The sequence below is a fragment of the Geotrypetes seraphini genome, chromosome 9, assembly GCF_902459505.1.
Source record: "Geotrypetes seraphini chromosome 9, aGeoSer1.1, whole genome shotgun sequence".
NCBI lineage: Eukaryota > Metazoa > Chordata > Amphibia > Gymnophiona > Dermophiidae > Geotrypetes > Geotrypetes seraphini.
In genome coordinates, this window is record NC_047092.1 from 162,971,423 (window position 1) to 162,977,422 (window position 6,000).

A 6,000-nucleotide genomic window follows, 5' to 3' on the forward strand; every position below is an offset into this window, starting at 1 on the left:
ATGCCTTTGGGTTCCTTTTACAAAGCTGAGTTAGTGATTCCCATGTGGCAAATGCAATGAAGCTCATTCAATTCCTATGGCTTCATTACATTTACTGCGTAGGAATTGCTAGCTTGGCTTTGTAAAAGGAGGCATATTTTTTGACACTCTAAAAATATTTTTCTGTCATGTTTGCCCTTCTGAACTTTTTTGCACCAAAAAAATCCCACACATTTTTTTCACAGAGGTAAGAACATATCTAGTACCATAAACTGGCATTTTAAAATATTCATTTTCTAACAAAAATGTAATCTCTACCCAACCACCTTACTTGTTTCCCTTTAGTGTATTTGAATATTTCCTCATGACTTACTTCTCCATACTTTGTTTTCTTGAAGCTCGGTTGGTCTGAAAATAAAAGGCTTCCCACTAGAGAATGACACGGGGAAAAAATGTGTTACCATCTCCACCCCATCCTCGCAAATCGTCTGATCCTATCTGCACAAGCCTCGAATAGTTATGATTTTATACTGAACTTATTTTATTAAAGTATAAAAAGAAACAATATTCTGTACAATTGTTATTTTATAAACACAAATAATACAGAGCAAGGATCAACAAAACCCCTGTCTCCCCTCCCTTTCACAAATATCCCCTCCGCTATCAAGAAAACTGAATAAGCCAAATTATTACAGAATGCTACACAGAAAAATCATGATAACAGAATATCACAGTCACACATGACAGGAATAGTGTTAAGGGAGTCCAACTAGGGCAACTTCCCCCTGGTCAGAAAGAACCCTAAGCCAGCTGGAAGCTAAAGATGCACAGCCTGGACTTTGCAGTCCCCAGTTATGTTTAACACTAGCTCTAGCTAGTCCTCTAAACATTCTTCTTTCCTCCGATCTTCATCTAGCCCTTTCCTTGGAGTTCCTTTCTCACCACAATTCCTGTAAACCGTGCCGAGCTCCACGACTATGGAGATGGAGCTAAGGTTTAGTTTACCTTAGGAGACCTAAGGTTTAGTTTAGTTTAGTTTACATATTTCAAATCTGATATATTCTAATCACAAAATAGAAAATACAATTTTTTTTCTACCTTTGTTATTTTGACATTTAATTCTTCAAATCATGTTACTCTCAGGCTCCGGTCTCTGTTTTTTTTTCTTCTCTTAATTCACTTGAATGGTCTCCTGATCATTTGACATGTCTTCTTTTTCATGCTCACCATCCATCTTCTATTTCTATGTATATATTGTTCCCCATGTTCAACATTTCTCTATGTCTCCTATATGTCCTTTTCTAGTATTTCCCCTGTGCCCATCTCCCTACCTTCATTATCTCACCATTCTATGATCCCCTTCCCCTGTGTTCAGTATTGCTCCTCCTATGTCTAGCCATCTTCTCTTTGTGTCCATATACCCTCCCATGTCTGGCATTACCCCTCTGTGTCCAAATACCACACCCATGCAGCATTCTCCCTTTTGTCCCTGTTCCTATGCTCCCATCCATACCCACCATCTCCCCTCTTTTTGTATATCTCCTTGTGTCCAGCTTCCTTCTCTTACTCCCTTACACCAATGTGTCTCTCACCCTCTCTTTCCTTCCTCCTTTAGCTATGTTCAGTATTTCACTCATTCTTCCTTCATCCCCCTTGGTTTAACTATTCCTTTTCCCTTCCCTTGTCTCTCGTACTCCCTGCAGGTCCTGCACCTCTCTCCTCTCCCTCTGACTCTCTTCCCATGGATCCAAAACCTCTATCCCCTCCCTTCAGTGCCCAGGTGTGGGTCTGGCACCTCTACCTTCCCTCCAGCTCCAGTCCCCCCTCCACATGGGCCCAGCACCTCTTTTCTTTCCCCCCAGTCCCCAGACCAGATCTAGCATGTCTCGCTTCCCTCCAGCTCTGGAGGCAGCCAGTCAGCACCCCACATGGGTCCAGCAGCCCATTCATCCCCCTCCCCCCTTCATGGGTGCAGCAGCAGCCCCACCCTCCTGATCTCGGGTCCAGCAGCCTCCCTTTCTCCCTCAGGATCGCGGGTCCTAATTCAGGATTCTAGATTCTATCCCTGCTACGCAGCACTTTACCAGGAGGGCTGAACATTCACTGAGAGCAGTCTATGTTCACACTTACTCCTTTAAAAACAAATTTAATATTAGATTTTGTTATAAGTTGGAGATAGATTAATCATTGAACCTCTTGGTCAACAGATCTGTGATTTGTTAAGCTAATTATAGCAGAGCCTAAAGTGCAGTGCTAAGTGCAAATAAATCTGAGTCCTTAAAGATTGTAGAAATCCATTACAGAAAGAAAAAAAAAAAAACACAGGAAAATTCTTATGTAACCCTCTGGTTAAAGTGATATGCCTCACTACTCCCATGATCACAAACCCCAAGTAGTGGGGTCAAGTTTATTTGGGCAATGAGGGAGAGTAACAGTAAAGGTAGCATGTGCAGGAGTAATTAGCCAGCACAGAGAAGGTAAGTACCATCTCATTACCTATGTGGTTGATCTATTACTGTTGGGGAAATTTATGCAGAACATCCTTATAGAATCTTTACCCTGGATAATTTTTTTTTGAGAGAGGCTGCTGCACAGGCTGGGAGGTAGGAAGGGGCCTCACTTGCATGTGGCAATGTATTGCTTTCAGCTTCTCTTGCTCTTCCTCCTCTTGTGGCTGTGGAGACTTTGTTCAAGTTGCCTGTGCCAGGTTTGCTACTCTTGCCATACAGGACTGCAGCAGTTGGCTCGTACAGTATTACCTTTGCTTTTAACTTTCAATGCTGCTGTCTCCTTCTGCACCCAGTAGATCTCTTGGGGGGAGAAGGAATGAGAGTACAGGAGTTGGAATTAGCTAGGGTGTCCTCCTGCCCTCTCTTCTTTCTGGCATAAGTGGGAGCAGAATTAACCCTTACCCTTTGCTCGTCTCTGATTCCTCTTCAGTGCCCTAGTCTCAGCCTGCAGCTGCAGTCTTCTTTCCTGTTGCTCTGTCCAGTAGCCAAAATACCATGCCAAAGCAGTTTTGTACTTTTGTGTGTGTGATGCGATGGGTATGTCATGGGCTGCTGCCTTAACTTTGCAGCTTGCGTTCTCTCTATTAGCCACACCTTGAGCCACAAGGAGTAGCAACAGCAACTAACTCTTATACTGCTGTGTTAATTTTTCCATCCAATCATTTTGAAATCTGAGACTTATCACCACCACTCACCTGCCAGCAGCTGGCATGGTCACAAAAAAACTCAAAACCAAAAATAGTTGACAACCTGATGCCCCAATTACTTCAGCACATCCCTTTTACACACATTACTACTAAACTTCTAGCTTGAAGCATCATACCTTACAGCCTTATATCATTTCCACCAAATTAGATCCAGCCACCCTTCAATCCCTACGGTAGGTTCCGTCTCTGGCAGTGTTCAAAATCTGTTTAATAGCCCATCTCTTTGAAAGTGCTTTCAACTCCTAACTCCTCTCATCTTGGGTTCTACATCCTCTATCCTCTATTGTCATGTCTGTCTGTCCAAGTTTGATTGCAAGCTCTTCCAAGCAGGGACAGTCTATAAATGTCAAAATGTACAGCGCTGCGTACGCTTTTATGCTATATAAGTGATTAGTAGTACTCTTATGGGAGATCTGCTACTACCCTGTTTTCCTGAAAATAAGCCCTATGATTTTTAAAGATGCTCCTAATATAAGCCCAACCCTCAAAACAAGCCCTAGCTAAGATTGACCCCAGAAGCCCCCCCCCCCCCTAATGTCCTCGACACTCCTTGACGCCATCCTTGATAGTAGTACGGCCTGACTCATCGACAGACTCGTCAATTTAGCAACCCCTACCCCTGCTGCTTTAGGAGGCCTTGGAGCAGAGGTATGTCTGCCTCACGGTGGGAGGGTTGGTGGGGTTCTGCTGCACAGGGGGATGGGAAGGAGGGAGGGATAGAAAGATGCTGCACAAAGGGATGGGTGAGGGGGAAAAATGAGGATGCATATGGGGGAGAAAGGAAAGAGGAAGAATTGGGGTGGAGGAGAGGAAGGGAGAGATGATTGTTGTACATGAAAAAAATAAGACATCCCCTAGTGCGTTTTTTGGACCCTAGTGCCCTAATGCTGTCTTATTTTCAGGGAAACACAGTACTACTATTATTTATTTCTATAGTGCTACCAGAAGCACTTAGTGCTGCACAGAATCATAAAGCATAAGATAATAGTCCCTGCTCGAAAGAGCTTACAATCTAAACAGGCAAGACAGACAGACAAACAGGATGTCATGGATACAGTTAAGGGGAACGGTTAATCTCCAAATGTCTGTTATTTGGCACTTTTGCTCTCGATCAGCAAGCATCAAGTTACATAAAACAGACATTTTTCACCATCTGCCAATTGAAGGGTTACAGAACGCTATCATACGCGTGCGTCTATGAACTCCGCCAATGGCCTATTTGGTGGACCCACTTCCTAAAAGGGGTAGACGCAATTTAAAACGTGCCAACCAATCAGCTGCCGCTTACATGCGCGTCACTGGCGCGCGGATGAAAACGAACGTATAAAAAGAGGACCGCGAGCCTCTCTCTCGTTCTCTCAGGAGAGGGGGCGGTTTCTTTTTCTTCTAACCCTAATGTGGTGCTTCGGCAGCCGCTCTCCGCCGGGCACCGCTCACTGTTTTTCTAGCTAACTTTCAGTGAGTGGAGAGAGCGAAGTCCAGGTGCTCGACGAGGGAGGAAAAAAAAATGTTAGCTGGGGGGGACGTCCCTTTCCCGAGAGCCCGCGCTGGCTTTTCTCTCCCTCGGGCCCGTTGGCGTTAGCCCCCGGCCTCCCTCGCTCTAGGCCGCGGTCAGCCCGGAGCTCCGGCAGGGGTTCCACTGCTGCCGCGAAGAGTTCGCCTCTGTCAGCCTTGAGGCGGCCGGGATGGGAACTGGCGGGCTCGCGGCATTTGCGCGGGAAAGAGCAAAAAACGGTGAACTGGGCGCCTGCTGGGGGTCGCGTCCCTGAAGTGTGGGACGTGCGATCTGTGCGCTCGTTCAGACACACGCGTCGGCTCAGTGGCTCTTCTGTGCTAAGTCGTTGGCTCCTGGGCTGTTAACGAACCAGTTTAATCGGGCAGGGCTGCTGCCTTAGGTCCTTCATTTAGCAGCCGGAGTTCGGGAAAACATTTTTTTGTGTGGCTGTCACATTTTTACAAAAATACACTACTTTAGGGTAGGGAATCCTGGGTCAGGGTGACCTGAGTGGATGATGCCTGCACAATAAGCCAAGGGTGTCCAACCTGTCTTCTTCAGATTGAGTTTTCAGGATTTCCATAATGAATAAATGATTTTGGCTTTTGGGCCTCTTTGATTCATCTTCTCCCTCTCTTATTCTTGGGGATTTTAACTTTTATCCTGATTAACCGACAAGTATACTTCAGGTTTCTTGCCTTAACCTCCAGCTTTGCTCCACACCCGGATGGCCACTGCCTTGATCTTATCTTTTTCTCCAACTGCTCTCTCTAACTTCTTTACCTCACTGCTTCCCATCTCTGATCATCATCTGATAACCTTCACCATTACTCCTTACTTCCCCCCTCCGCCACACTCAATCACTTCCAGCAGGTTTCAAAATCTTCAAGCCCTTGATCCTTCCACACTCAACCACTGTTTCACCTCTCCTTGTCTCCACTGTTATACAAATCTGTCCATGAGGCTGTCTCATTGTACAACTCTATTTTCTGCTCTGAACCCCTTGCTCCCCCTGTTCCTCGCTGTCATGCGTACCAAACCTCAACCTTGGCTCACTCCCGAAAACATTTGAAAACCTGGCTTTTCGCTAAAATGTAACTACTCCCTCCCTCTCCATTATACTAAGTCCTCTCTTTTTTTCTTTTTACTAAGCCCTTCTACTTTCCATTGGAGTTCCTTTCTATATTAATTCCTGTAAACCGTGTCGAGCTCCACTTTTGTGGAGATGATGCGGTATATAAACTTAAAGTTTAGTTTAGTTACATTCCTGTACCTGCTGTGCCGAGCATCTTTGGCTCAAATCTTGCAC